Consider the following 16044-nt stretch of genomic DNA (forward strand, 5'->3'; position numbering starts at 1 on the left):
ATTTAGGATTAGTATATTTTATCTAGACATGATTGAAATTTTGCTTACTGAAATTGAGAAGTCAAAAGGGCAGCTGCAGAATCTGCCCAGATTGTGATTTTTTTTCCCTAGCACAGTGTGCATGCATGTGTGTTGTTAAACTCTGTATTACTTGCCCTCTTAATAGTATTTCAGAAACTGAACCTTTTTCTTTCTTTTCTTCCTTTGAACTTCGTTTTCTGAACCATCTTTTTTCCCTTAGGGAAAGAAAAAACAAAATGAAATAACAGAAATCCTCAACTGAATCATTAGATATTAAAAAATCTTGCATAAAATTGTTAACTGGTTATTTCTTTAGTCCTTCGATTTTTAAGAACCCCCCCCCCCCACACACACACACATACACACATGTGTAGAAAAGCAGTAGTCCTGAATGTAGTGAATTTTGATGCTTTTGTAGCTTTATTAATGTAATACAGAAAAGAATAGAATGCATTTATTAGCAAGGTCTGAAGAGGTGTTTATTTTAAGAATGCGAAGTACAAGAGAACACAAAGATCTAAGGAGGAAAAAACTTAAACAGGATGTTTAGAAATGAAATGAATGCCAAAGTAAATGGAAGCCATTTTTCAGTTTTCTATGTTTTTAGCTGCTGTTTCTTTGGCTTTAATAGACTTTTCAGTTTTTTTATCAATGAGCTGTTGTTTTCTTTGAAAGTAAGTTCTTTGTAATCCTCAAAATATTTTGTTCAGAAACAATTTGTTACTTTTAAAACTAATCAGTTAATTAATATTGTTTCATTTGCTTTGAAAACCTACTTCCCTTTTTGAAGTAATAGTTGCCAACTTACCCCTCCTATATCTTTAAGAAGATGACATGAGCATATTAAATATGTGGTGATAGACCATAAAATGTTACAAACCAACAAGTCAGATATTCTAGCATAAACTCCAGTACTGTTGTCAAAAGATCAGATAGACATCTGGCAATCTTGCTTGTCTTTTTTTTATGCTTATTGGATTAGGATTTCCAAGTCTTGTTTAACCTTTATGAAATCTGATTTGATCTTCTGTATTTGTGTGTTACGTTTCTTCTAAACCAAGGTATATTTTAAACTATTGAACGAATATGTGTTTTGTGCATAATAACAAAAGTAAATTCTAAACAGCTCCAGTTTATAATGAAAAAGATAATTGGGGCATGAATGTGTAAATTGTTAATGGGTGATGGGAGAGTTCAGTCCCACTGCCAGTTCTTGACCCTCCCTTTCGGTCTCTCCATGGCACCCAGGGTGTTTACCAAGTGTATGGCAGTGGTGGCTGCTCTCCTCCGGCATTGCGGGATTCGTGTTTACCCTTTCCTGGATGACTGGCTTCTGTCCAGCCATTCTTGTTAACCCTCACCAGGCTCTCTTGTGACAGATTGAATCTCCTCCTCAACCCCAGAAAGTCAACCTTTGTACCACAGAGAATCAAATTCTTTAGAGCTCTGCTAGACTCTACCAGGACCTGAATGTACATACCGGATTGTCATTTTGCAATTCTGACCAGGCTATGATGGTCTCTTTCCAACTTCCTGGTCACCATGGCCTATGTGTGCCTCAAGCTCCTGGGCCACATAGCAGCAGGCACATACGTAGTGCTGTTCATCAGGCTCCACCTGCAACCTCTGCAGTCTTGGTTGGCATTGACTTATTCCCCGGGAAGGGACAGTATAGACCTGCCTCACCATGTCAGTCATGCACTGCCTTGGTGGCTAGATCCCGGGTCAGTACTGGCCAATATTCCTTTGCATGTCCCACAGCCCACAATGTCCCTTGTCACGAATGCATCTGATTTAGGTTGGGGTGTTCACTTCAGAGAGGAGGAGGAGTTCTCCCTCTATATCAAGGTGTTTGAGCTTCAGGCAGTCGGTTTTATGTGTCTGGCCTTCCTCCCTGACCTTCAGAGTTGTTGCATGGCAGTCATGATGAGCAATATACTGCATCAAACGGGGCAGAGCCAGGTCATTCCCCCGTTTGTACCAAATCCCTTTATCTGTGGGACTTGTGCTTAGTCCACACATTTCACTTGGAAGCATCATACCCTCTAGGAGTTCAAATTCAGCTGGTGGACCACCTCAGCTGATGCTTCCTGGCTCACGAATGGTTGCTTTGGCTGGATGTCCTCCATGCTGTTTTCCAAGGATGGTGTACCACGGGAACCCCCTTCTTGCTACCTGGTTCAGTACGAAATGCCCATAGTTCTGCTTGTTCCAGGGCCTTATTCCAGGATCCATAGAGGATGCATTCCTGATCCCATGGCAGTCCAGCTTGCTGTATGCTTTTCCTGTTTCCTCTGGTCTACAAGGTGCTTCTCAACCTCCACAGGAATAGGACAAATGTAATTCTGAAAGCACTAGCCTGGATATGCCAACACTTGTACCTCATCCTCCTGGACCTGTTGGTTTGACCACCCATTCCACTTCCCTGGCGCCTGGACCTCATTACTCAGGAGCATGGTCACCTCTGCCACTTAGACTTGCACTCTCTCCATCTCGGCAGCATGATGGCTCCATGGCTAAACCGTGTCAAGCTGACAGATCCTTCTCAGTAGTAGGAAGCCTTCCACTCGGCTCACATCTGATGAAGTGGAAGCGATTCTCCCGTGGTGTCTCCAGCGTAGCCTGCTCTCTTGTTGGCCTCTACCCCCCCAGGGACCTCTGTTTCCCTTGGGATCTAAACCTGATCCTCTGCATGCATTCGCACGTGTCCACATGGGTGTAGGCTGCCTTAACTGCTTTTTTTGGTCCATGTTCCTGTCCAGGAAATCTGAAGGGCTGTGCATGGCTCTCAGTTCCTACTTCTACGTCACACTACATTTATTGTTCATCAATCCAGACCTGATGCTGGTTTTGGGGCTGCGGTACTCGAGTCAGTTATGCATTGACTGCGACTTCTCCTGGGTATGGCTTGTGAATCACCTCTATTGGAATAGATATAAGCAAACACTTGAAGAAGAAAAAACAGTTACTCAATTTTGTAGCTGTTCTTTGAAATGTGTTGCTTATATCTATTCCATCCCTCCCTCCTTCCCTACCAATGGAGTAACTGGCAAGAAAGAACTGATGCGTGGGTGGGTCTTATTGGTGACACTTCAGAGGGCTCCACAGCTGACCAATGGGTAGCAGCTAGAGTAAAAACTTCTGGCAGTTGTGCACGCAGTGCTTGCATACCTCAATTGGAATAGACATGAGCACCACATCTTGCAGAACAACAGTTACAAAGGTGAGTAACCATTTTAATTTAACAGTCCTTCAGTATTATTTTCAGACTGGCCTCTTCCCTCTTAAAATCATGCTCAATGCTGTTATTAGAAATGTGTAGTGAAGCAGTGTCTAGCTGGGCAACTTTGGCCAGGACTACACTAGAAAAAATTACATGTTCTTAAAGTTCTATTGCAGCTGAAGCAATTTTTATGTGCAAATGTACACCAAGACAAACTAGTACTGGTTCAAAAACTAATGGTTAAAAGCTGTTCCAAGCAAGTCTTAACCATATTTTTCTGGAAGAGAGATGAACACCTCCAGCTAAGCCATGTGCAGCTGTGAACAAGTGTTAAATCTGTTACTGTCAGCAGTGTGTTCTGTTTCTAGTATACAGGCAGTCCCCGAGTTACGCGGATCCGACTTGTCGGATCCGTACTTACGAACGGGGCTTTTCTCGCCCCAGAGGACACGGGCAGCGGGACCACCCAGACTGCCCCCCCCCCCCCCCAGCAGACCAGGGAGATGCGGAGCAAAGCCGCGGAGGAACCGGGCGGCGGCACCGCGGCGCGGCGCGTCTCGGTCTCGCCGCTCGCGTTTCCATGGTCTGCTGGGGGGGGAGGGGGAGGCAGCTAGTGCGCCCACCCCCACCCGCAGACCAGACTTTTCTAATGGACGCCTGTGATAGAGCAGCTGGGGCGCTTTCGGTTGGTCCCGCAGCGCCACTCCTCGGCGCTACTGGACCAACCCGGCAGCACCCCAGCTGCTCTGCCCCAGGCGTTGTGACAGAGCAGCTGGGGCGCTGCTGGGTAGGTGCCGAGGTGCCCAGGCGTCCAGATTCAGCTGCTGTTGAAACTGATCAGCGGCTGATTCCAGGAAGCCCCGGGGCAGAGAAACTCTGACTTGGGCTTCCTGTAGTCAGCGCTGGTCAGTTTCAGCAGCGGCTGAGTCTGGACGCCAGTTCCGACTTAAGTACAAATTCAACTTAAGAACAAACCTACAGTCCCTATCTTGTATGTAACCCGGGGACTGCCTGTACACGCGTATAAGTGAAATTACCGCTACAAATTATTAATGCAGAAATGTCCTTGATTCAAAAGTAAAAGATAAACTGTCCTATATAATTTTATCATTCATATATTGTACTTTATTTGAAGAAGATCTAGTGACATAGGAGCTCAAAATGACCATAACTCATTGAGAAAATGCGTTTCTGTTGCAACATACAAGTTGGAAGATGGGGGAGTGGAAGAGGACTGTTGAACCATTTTTGTTACAAAGAAAAAAATGCACAAAGGAAGGAGAATGGAATGTGTTGCTAAATGAAAGAGCGACATTGTCCAGTGAAGAGGCTTAGACCATTGCTCTCTGGTCTGTACTTTCAAAGCAGAAACAGTTTTTGACCAGCTAGGAGAAGGATTCAAAACTTTCCAGGCTAATTGATTAACCCTTGTAGAGTATAATAAAGTGTTTTTGGCTGTTGAAATGTATAATAAAATGAAGTATAAAAGAGTATAATACGCACTTGGATAAAATTGAGTCTTTGAAGATATGGAGTACAATTTTCAAAAGTGCCCAAGTCCCCTTTTCAAAAGTTGAAAATGTGTGATTTAGTATCCCAGTGCCGTAGTTAGTCACTTCTGAAAATAAGACTTAAATTTCTAAATCAGTTAGACATCTCTGATAAAAAATGACTTGTATATGGTCAAGAAAATATTAAGTGATGTTTAAAAGTGCTACCTGGAACTTATTTGAAAGGGAAAACCTCTTCCAGTTGAGGTGAATGAATTCATCTCATGTTTTAAGTGCTGGGGGGGGGGAGGGGGAGGTTGAGGGAAACCAGTTTGAAAGATGCAGGAAATTGAGCACAGATGAGCAAAACTTAAAGCTCCTCCAGGTGAAAAATATGGAGCTGTGCCAGTTGTAATCCCACCTTTTGTACTTGTTTTTACAGTATTTGAAAACACTTACAATTGATTAAGTGGATAAGTGAAAGAGAGTGGAAGCTTCATTTCATATGTATAAAGAATGTATAAACTCAGCTGTTCTAAAGAAAATAATCCTTTCATAGGAAGGCTTAATATAAATATGCCGATAAATTTCTTTTTACTAAAGTCAATTTATTTCACCCAGAAAAATTAATAGTCTCTGTAGTATCTGCATATTCCTCTAAGTCTTGGGTTTATGGTAGTAAGTTGTTAGTGAGTATTTTTGGAGATAAAAATACAACCCCCCCCAACCCTGAATCTTTAAATTGCTATTGTAAATTAAATAAAAGTATTAGGAGTCATTACTTGCCAAGTAAGATTCAGTATAGTCAGCATGCATTTATCACTAGAAAAACTGAAATTCTTATTTCTTGAACTCTTGTCTTTTGATTTTTATAAAAGCATAATGGTAGGTAGGAAATGCTTTATCATGGCAGTATAGTGCACAATATAAATAAAGCAATATTACAAATTTAGTATTATAGGGACATGTAGCAATGCTTGTTAAGGTTTGTTTTGATACGTGGCAATAGCAGACCTTGTTTTAAGTTGTGTATACAGGCAGTCCCCGGGTTACATCAATCCGACTTGCATCGGATCCCTAGTTACAAACGTGGGGGGGGGCACAGCTAGTGCGGGGTGCCTCCCCCACTGTCGCCGCCTCTGGTGGTGCAGGGGGTGCTTCCCCCCAGCAGACCAGGGAGACGCGGCGCTAGCGCTCTCCCCCCCCCCCCCCCCCCCCCGCCACCAGCAGACCAGGGAGATGCGGAGCGGCTTTTCTCGCCGCGGAGAACGCGGGTCTGCTGGGGGGAACAAGACACCAGCCAAAAGGGGGCACCCTAGAGCAGAAAAATTAATTTCCTAGGGAACAGCAGGAGCAGCAGGCAGTGAGACCCATTGTGTTACAGTCCCCACCTTGGGAGCAACAGCTCTTTCCCTCTTCAGCACTAGAGCTGCAAGTATCTTGTTAGCGTCACGTGAAATTAACAAGTCCCTTCCAGCCTGGCAGAGGTGAAGCTGAAAAATTACCCAGTGGTGTGGGTGGGCAAGAATGGGGAGGAGCAGGACAGAAGGGAAGAGGGGATAAGCCCCAACCCCACACCTTGGCTGGAGTGGAGCAGGGTAAGCCCGGAGGGGGTGAGTCTGGTTGCTAAGTGGGTGAGTGGACAATGAGGACCCACCTGTGGCTAAACTCCTGTTCCCAACACAGAATTTTTCTTTAAAATTAATCCTGTGGATAAATTCACACACACACTTCACAGGAAGCTGACAGCTACATTTCTATCACTTCACAGGAAGGGATTTCCATTTTCTGCTCAGCATACAACAACAGCTTTGATTGTATCAATATTTCACTGTGCTCTCCAATGACTGTTGATTACACTTAGTACCCATTTCACTGAACCATCTGTAGCAAATTTTATTTGGAACAGTAATATGCATTGAATAAACTTTTTTAGTTATAAAAAACAAAGATTCTGACTATTAAATGAATAACTGGGATCTTTCAGGTACCCCAAAAGGAAGATTTGGATATAGCATGAAACAAACTTATGATCAATTTTTAATTAAAATATCAACCAAAAAAACCTTCATACCAAAACAGTATTTGTTTTTCTTAGACTAAGGAAGTTGTATGAGAATCAGGGTCTTTTCCACCTAACTCCAGCTCCCCGTCCCCCCCCCAAAAATATGTACCAGTTCCTACTTACATACTTAAGAACAAACCTACAGTCCAGTCCCTATCTTGTAGGTAACCCGGGGACTCCCTGTAGTTATGCCAAAGTTTATTTATTTGGACTGAAACTTTCCATGCATTGTCTGTCTCGGGAAAAAAAGTTTTAACAAAACTGTGTCATTTGTTTTGGAAAACAGTGTTACAGGAAAATATTTTCTCCTTGTTAAAAAATATTAGTTTCTTTGGTAAGCGTTAGTACCTCCTACATTACACAATCTTTTGTTCCCAGAACACCTCCCTCCATCCTTGTGGAATAAATAGTATGTGTTCATGTAATTAAAGATTGTATCACAGTGCATATACACAAGGAGCTCAAAAGTATTCAAACAACCATAATTCTAGCATTTTATAGCTTTTGAGCGCTTGGTTTTTTAATGTTAACATTCTTTTGCTAGTTTTCTGAATCTCATTTTAGTTATAATATTAATATGTTTCCTAAACCATGGACTAGAATAGGGGTCAGCAACCCCCGGCATGCGTGCCACAAGTGGCACACAAGCTGATTTTTAATGGCATATGGGGCAGAAGCTCAGCCCTGCCCTCTCCCCCTGTATGCGAGGAGCCGATGCTGCAGCTCCAGCCTCAGCCACGCAGCTACAGGATGGAGCACCAGCTCTAGCTTTCTGCTGGGGGAGAGGGGGAGGAAGAGGTACACCTGTGCATCCCTGGGGCTGCCTCCTGCTTTGGGGAGGGTGCTGGGTGTGGGCTGTGTGCAGAAATGGGGAGCCCCTTCCCCAGTGCCCCACTGCATTGGTCCAGGCTAGAGTCAGCTCTGGGCAGCCCCAGGTTCTGTCTGCCCTAGCCCTGGAGCCACAGCCTGCAGGCAAAAAGGTGGGCAGGGAGGAGACTCTGCCCCCCTGCTATTCCTCTCCCCAGTGCTGTTCCCAAGGGGCTGCACGTCCCAGTGCTGATACCCTGCCAGTGAGTGTGCTGAGGCTGCAGGGATATGGGGACGGCTGGGGGTGAAGGAGGATGCCAGGGCAGTATGGGTGGGGACAAGGGTTGCACTGAGGGGCATGGGCAAAGCAGGAGATCGGGGGGGGAGGGTGGAGGCTGAAGCAGGGGGAAGATGTGAGGGGGGAGGATAAAATTTTACTTTGCAGAAGCTGCACTTTCCCTTACTCCCTGCTACTTTGTCCCCCCTCCCCCAAAAAACCCCAACTACTACTAGCTATTTGGCTGTCACCTTTTCTGCATTACTCTCCCAGCCCACTCCCTCTCATAACCCCACTCCACACCGTCTCCTGCTGCCAAACTCCTTTCCAAATCCTGCCCTCTTTTACCCCCTCCTGCACCCCACCTCCCACCCAGATACTGCATCCCTATCCCACTCACTGGCAGCCCTGTCCTGCACATTGAGCCTCTCATTTTTGTTCCCACCCCAGAACCTAAGGGGGTCCACAAAATCCACTAACTCTGGAACTCCAGAAAAGTAAATCTGGCCTATGGGAATCCCTGAACCTCAATCCTTCCTGTCTCTTCCTCTAACCCCATGAGGGCTAAAATGCTAGAAGAATGAGGTGTTGTCTCAGTTGGGGGCCACGTCAATGAGCCTGGGATTTTTGGGAGGAGTGTTTTTTCTTGTCACTTGTGTGGTCCCCAACTGATTTTTCTGTGGGTCAGTGACCCCTAAACCCAAAAAAGGTTCCCTACCCCTGCCATAAATAAACAAAGCATTTAAACCTTTTGTGTCAGACATAATTTTTAATTTTATTTAAAATGAAGTTTGAGTGGGTTGCGCCCACGAAAGCTCAGGATATCATCTACATGTTTTGTTAGTTTTTAAGGTGCTACTAGTCTATTTGTTGTTTGTTTTTTCCTGTTACAGACTAACTTGACTATGCCTCTGAGGATAAGAAAGTTAAAACACTTAATCTGTTTAATAGTTCAAATTAAACCCAGCTGCAGCACTAGCAAAATGACTCAGGTGTAATTAATGGTGAGTTTCCATTAGCAACTGATAGTCCACAGAAAGGTTTGCAATCACCCAGGTGGTCCATGAGCCGTGCAGGAGAGAGCCCCTTCCCCGCACAGCCCAGGGCAATACTCCTGGACTTAGAAGGATGATAAAAACCCATAAGATACTATTGTAAGTTAGATGGATTTATGTACAGGTAAATCATGTTTACTGTATATATTTTTTCAGTATCATTGCCTCTAAGTCTCTTGCCCCTGCTTTTACTTGTCCCGCTCCCCCTGAATGCTACAATGTACAACAGCAATTTAAATTAGATACAACCTCAGGACAAGAATATTATTTTTCTTTGAAGCTCCATACACACAAGACTGCTGAATAAATAAAATGCTTTCAGACATTGCACCCAAGCATTTCACATTTGATAATTATAAAGGGGGGGTGGGGAAAAAAGCTAAAATTGTTAATAGTCTCTGTAGTATCTGCATATTCTTTTAGGTCTTGGGTTTATGGTAGTAAATGTGTTGGTGAGTCTTTTGAAGATTAAAAATGTGAATTATTTACATGAAATCTAATCTGTTTCTCAAGATCTAGGTTGCATCTAATAAGATGAGTTTTCCTATGCTCTATGAAACACTAAAACAATGGAATTGTAGAATTTGAGGAATATAGATGCTCAAACGTATTGCTTCCTTAAATTTAGTTCACCCTTCTTCCAGAGTCAGAAAAGAATCTGAAATCAGAACCAATAAGTATTTCCCTACTCTCTCTTCCCTGATGCAAAATCTCTTGCTATGTGGCAGAAGTCATCAACAACTCTCAAGCCTGCACTTCAGCTAGAGTGGAGTTCCATTAACACCACTGAGGATCTAAGAGTCTGAAATGGAAATTGTCCTTGGAGGAATCCTTTATTCCCAGATTATTTTCTTTGGGCCAGGCATTTTATAGAAGCAAAAGAAAAATTAGATGATACCTTTTCCATCTCTGAATCACCTAGGAAAAACAAAAATGTTTTGTTACTTGAAAATATCTTTAATATCACTCTTCATGAGTCATTTCGGAGGGGTTCATCTTTTGCTTCCATTGATCTTATCTGCACTACTACTTCAAATGTTTTGTACTTCTAAGGACTCTTTTTTTTTTTTGTCTTGAGTTTTGATAAAATGACTGTGTTGCTCCCTTTTGCATCCAGCTGTGTTTTAAAAAAACTAATTGAGGTTAATATATGGACTTACTTTCAAATCTTCTTTCACCTTTTTATTCCAGTTCCTCAGATTTCTACATGTTGCACGCACAAACGGTAAAAATAAATGTTTCCATTCCCAGTGGGATTCTTCTCTGGCCATTGACAGCAATGCCACTGTCTGGGGAAATCATTAACCAAACACAGGAAAAACTTTCGTGAGAGTGCTAAATTCTTCATACAGTATCTGCTTCTCAGCTTTAGACCACCAGCACAGCACCCTTGCAGAATTGCTGAAGGAGCTGCTTCTTCAGAAGCTGTTCTAACTAGCTTGTAGTGTCAGAGAGGAATTATTGAAGTAATGTTCAATGTTTTTAGATAGCAAATGCTACTTGGGGGGCTTTTAATATATTAAAAATAAAACTAAATTCTTCTGTTTAAAAAATGAAAGATTCCACTTCTAGTGTATATTTCTGCCTCCAAACTAACAGTTTATTCATAATCTTCCAGTAAATCAAGGCTAACAGGAGCTTACTGTGCTTATTAGAAAATAGGAAAAGACATCAAAATTGTGGGGCAGAGATTCATGTTTTTTAGAAAATCATTCTGTTCAGAGAGATACAGCACACAGCTAATAAAAGAAATTCTGTTGAAAATTTCAACGTATAATATATAGCTTTATATAAGTCTCTTTAAGAGGCTTGAATTGTACGAATACTCTCATATCTTCTGACCTAGTTAAATCTCATGCACTGAGATTTTTTAGTATTTTTGGGAAGGATGCTTTTTCTGCAGTGCATAAGTCAAACTAGCACATGAAGAAATGCTTGAAAATGCGCTAGTCAACAAAATTCAAGACTTGACAAGTGAACTATTTTGGGTTAGTACATTATAAAAAAAAAAGTTCCAGTGGGCAGAATCAACAGATTCCTAGTGAAATTGTAGTAGTAAATTGATTTAAACACAGAACTGTGACATGTATTATATTGTGAATAGACTTTAAGATGCAAATTGCCAACTAGTTTTGGATGATTTTAATCTACTATAAAAACAATGAAAATATTTCTAGATTTGAGAGATTACAATCCTTTTTCATCCCAATTGCTTTTTGTATGAATCTACATCATAACATGAACATGAAACTCAATTTTGTGTTGGGCATAAAAGTATTGGGAAAAGATTTTACTTGTTTCATAGCAGTGTAATTTAGCTTTTTTAAAATATAGATGGTGAAAGAAAGATTCTCAGTATCTGTCACCAGAAATTTAAATCCTTATATTAAAGTTCAGACCCAATGAGAAGATTTCTCACAGCTTGGATGACAGTGGGAATAAAAATAAAATGTGTGGCTACATGCTTAAATATATTTAAAGCATTCATGTGCTTATGTACTAGCATTCATGTGCGTATGATATTAAAACTTTTCTCAGGTTTAATATCAGGCCCTTTAAACTGATACCTTTTGAAACATTTCAAATTTTAATTGGCTGCTGCTAATACAAAAATGGATTAGATGATACTGAACTGTAGGCTTTTTATAATGTACTTCAGTATGCTGGGTACTGTACCTAGTGGAAACAATAAAATTAGAACATAACTTTTGCTTGTTCCCTTAGTACGAAATTGCAGTCTCAAGGGTTGTTTCTCTTCTCTCTCTGAGCCAGATTCCCTTTTTTCATCCTATTATGACTTCCTTTGTTTGCTTGCTTGTTTTTATTCTGAAGTATGCTTGGAGGGTGCTGGTTCCTGTGTCTCTTGAACTTTTAGATTGTGTCATTTGAAAGGGAATTTTTTATTCATGTTCTAGTAAGGTTTCACTTTTGTCAGAAGGTGGTGGTTGTTCCCTATGGGTAATATACAAGGAAGCTGCTATTCCCAAACATAAAAAATGTGGGAATAATAGCTTATCAAGATAATGTTGAATGATTTGGTCTCTGAGCTGTTGCCCAGAAAGGTGGCAGTCATCCCATCATGAATAGACTGATGATGGACATAACTTCCTATGGAAAGCTAAACCTACACAGCACCTTCCATAGGGCATCAATAATTAGACTGATGAATGACACGAACAGTTCCTAGTGTTGCTCTCTGCAAGTCACTTGTGCCTTAGGATGTCCTGACGCCATCAGGGAGGAGTTCTACAGCAAGGGAAAGAAGTTGGTTTAGCAGGATCTGGACAAGGAGCTTCCTGGCAATGGAGAGGAGAGGCAATACTTCTGTAGTTCACTTACAAAGATTTGTCCCTTTTCTTGACTATTGTTACAACATTGACATTCTAAAAGTCAGGTGGAATTGCTTCACAGGTCCAGATTTTGTCAAGGAGTTGGCAAAGTTTGTGCCTGCACATTGTTCCACCAGCTTTCAAAACCACAACTAGGATGACATCTGAGCTTGGCGCCTTAGGTTTTTTTATTGTCTATTTGGTGTCATGCTGGGCTTCCTCAGAAGATGGGGGATCCAGCAAGGTGTTCCATCGCTGAGTGTTGTGGAATAGACTCACCATGCATTTATTGTACTGAAGCTGTCAAGAACTATGAAAAAGTTGAAGGTTTGAAAATTTCTCTCCATTTTCTGAAGATAGGGTAACTAAAATGAGGTCAGAGTTTTTACTTGTTCCTTTTTGTCTCACTCTAATTTGCTGTTACGAGCAAGAGAACTACTCTGTCTGCTTCATAGGTTTCATTGCAGCATCTTTAGTCACCCTAGCTTCGCTTCTAAAAGCCTTCAGTTGTCCAGCTATACTGAAAGGAAGACCAGAGACATTTGATATGGGTTTTAATCAGACCTCAACTTTATTATTAGATGTCTGTGACTACTTGGCAGATGAAAATGTTCGCTGCAGGTAGCCTCATATTTATTCTAAAATTACCCAGTGGGCTTCCACCAGTCCTCCTTTTTACACCCATTTTCTCCCAGCCAATCCATTGCTGGGACCTTACCATCCACCTTTCCCCCCCTCCTTTTAGGAGGATTCAGGTGTTTAGGAGGCCTTGGAATAAATTTTTCCTTTACCACCAAATTGTAAGTACCTGGTAGGGAAGGTATACAGTGCCTGGATAAAGGGATTGGAAATGGGCTTTAAAAAGGAGTTGTTTGTTTAATGAATGGAATGGGATTTGGGGAAGGGTGGGAGAACTCCTATGCACAAAATAAATCAGTGAATTTTCATAGTATTTTAATAATTAGTTTAGAAAACAGTTACCTGAAATCTAAACAGCCTTTTCCACTCAAGGTATGTAAAACCAGGTGTAAGGCTGTATGGAAGCACACAGCCAAGCCTTAAAAAGCATTCTACATTTTTTATAAAACATGGCCCTAATGGGAAAAAACATGTTTTGCTAACTTAATACATGAACTTATTCTACACTTGCAAAATCAGGAGTAAACTGAAGTATTTTTACTATTGCTTGGATTTCCAACAGGAAAAAAATTTAGGAAAATGGTTTTGTTAGCCTTACAAATTCTGTATTTGGCTTGTAAGTTGTTTGATGTTGACCCTCTTGAATGCAGAACATTTCTTAAAGGAGCAAAGAGCAAAATAAAAGGTGATATTTTAAGCTGAAAAAAGTATAATATGAAACCTGAGAGAGCATAATATGCATGAACCTTAAATTATAAGAGAATATAACTTGAGTAGTTTTAACTGGGAATGGGGTATAGCCATTAAGCATAATTGGTATTTTAATAAACTTTATGCAAGGTTCCAGCACTAGGATTCTGTGTGTTTAGTTGGCTGTGTTGTAGAATGTTTTCTTCTAGATGTGCTGTTTAAAAGAGGCAAGAGATAAGCCACAAATATGGACTATCGTGCAAGCCTTAGAGATTTAGTTAATCTGACCTAGATGTTCTTTTGATGATTGAGACCTGCTGTATGTGAAAACACTTCTCAATTTCAAAATGAAACATAAGAATATCTGTGATATAACTCAGCTGTCCTTGTAGTGACAGACACATCAATCATTGCTGAGCAGGAAAGGATTTACTATATAAAGTTTGCAGCTTTGGAGCATTTAGATCATTGGTATTGAAATCAGCAATGATATTGGAAGTTGTAACTGAATGCAGCATTTGCATTTTGCCATGTCACAAAGAGGATTAACTACAGATGAAAGTAACATACTTTTTTTCTTTTTAATTTTCAAGAGCTTGTATAAGATGTTAATTCTTATTGATTTAGTTTTCAGTGTATTTTACATGAAACTGCTTAGTGGATGTTAAAATTAGAAAAGCACTGAACAGAGGTATATAAGCCCCAGTAATTGTTGCTGTAACAACATAGTTTCATTGTATTAAAATACGTTTCCTAACTTTGTATACTGAAACCTATACAAGAGATCACTGTTTTGGCATAACCTTCTTGCCTTGGGACCGACCTATAGTATCACCCAACATGTTGAGAACAATATAAGACTACCTCTGTTGAGCAACTCATTTTAATCATCCTTGTAAATAGTCACATTAAACAGTTCGCATTATTGGTGGGGCAAGAAACATTGCCTACTAAGGTTGCTTCTGACCCCCTTTTTTCTCGTTGTTTATGACTTTGTTATACATTTTTAGTCTGACATTTGTCTTACCAGTTGTTGTCTTTGAACAGTATTTGAGGCTCTGTGCAATGGAATGGGAGTTTTACATCAGTCAGAGGGGACATGTGCTGTTTGTCTTTGTGAAAGTCTGTCCAAATTGAGCCAAATTATAAGTCTTTGCGCAGTGTCAGAAAGACGTCTTTGATTTTAGTAGCTAACTACTGTGAAACTCTGTGAAAATTGTGTCCACATAAGACATGTTTTGTTTTGAGGCTGAACAGGACTTTCCCTGCGATTGTGGCTCTGGGCTGCTGCAGGCTGTTTTGGGGCTGTGCCCCTGAGTGAGAGGAAAGAGTGTCCCTTCCCCCTTCAAAGGAACTTCTTGATTCATATGTGGAGTGGAGATCATGGTCGGTTGGTGCCACTGGGGTTGGGGGAGGCAGGACCCACCCACAGCCCTGCCCCCTCTGGTGAGGGCACACCCCCACTACTGGGAGGAGAGGAGCAGCACGCCGAACATGCGTCCCTCGCCCTCCGCCCCCACGAGGAGGGGAAGAGCACGCACACACTCCAGCATCCCTGGAGCCATGGGGAGGGAGGCAGCCATGCAGCCTGAGCCTCCCCAGTCCTTGAGAGCAGTGTGGAGGGAGGTGGACGTGGCCTGAGCCTCCTCACCCTGGGGAGCAGTGTGGAGGGAGGTAATCACATGGCTCCAGCTTCCCTGCCCCGGGAGCAGTGGGGAGTGAGGCTGCAGCATGGCCCAAACCACCCTGAGCCCGGGAAGGGTGGGCAATCTGGAGCAGCAACACTCTGCTCCCAGAATGCCTATAATAGGTATTCTGGGGGGTGGCGTGTGGGTGGGTTCAGGCTGGTGATTTGGGAAGGCAGAGCCACTGGATGCCCGTGGTGGACAGGGAGTTGGGTGAGCATGGGGAAACAGGGACAAGGAGCAATGCATGGAAGGGTGGGAGAACTGACGGAGGGAGGAGAGAAGGAATCTAGGACCAGTGTGGAGATTGGGATTGGCTAGGCAAGGAGACTGGGATTTAAGAAGCAGTGAGGTTGGGGGGAAGAAGTTAGGTGGGGAGAGGAGACTGATCCGATAATGAGCTGAGGTGCAGGGGAAGAATTGAAATTGGCTGGAGATAGAAACTGGGACAGAGAGCTATGGGATGGTGAAGCCAGAATACTGAGATTGGATGAAGAGCCCAATAATGAAGATGGGTATTAGGAGTCACTGGGAGCAAAGAAAGTAGGTGGGAGGGGCAGGCAAATACCTGAGACATACTTGCTACCTAAATGTTCCATTTCCCCAGAATGATTGTTCTTCATGAAAGATTCTCTTATCCTGCTATCAGTTATTCAAGAACATAACCAGGGATCGACAAACAATACAATCTACTCGCCCGTGGCGAGTAGATTTCAGCCGCACGCCCCGTTCATTTGCAATGCGCAATGCAGCTCTTGCACAT

At 42.2% G+C, this 16044-nt stretch overlaps 1 protein-coding gene across 2 annotated transcripts in view; it reads left to right on the forward strand.

The window, feature by feature from the left end:
- The window catches only part of LRPPRC (leucine rich pentatricopeptide repeat containing), a 156067-nt gene that overhangs the window by 75608 nt on the left and 64415 nt on the right, over nucleotides 1-16044 (forward strand). The window lies entirely within an intron of this gene.

Source organism: Pelodiscus sinensis, chromosome 3 (genome assembly GCF_052426305.1).
Source record: "Pelodiscus sinensis isolate ZL-2025 chromosome 3, ASM5242630v1, whole genome shotgun sequence".
In the NCBI taxonomy this organism is placed as follows: domain Eukaryota; kingdom Metazoa; phylum Chordata; order Testudines; family Trionychidae; genus Pelodiscus; species Pelodiscus sinensis.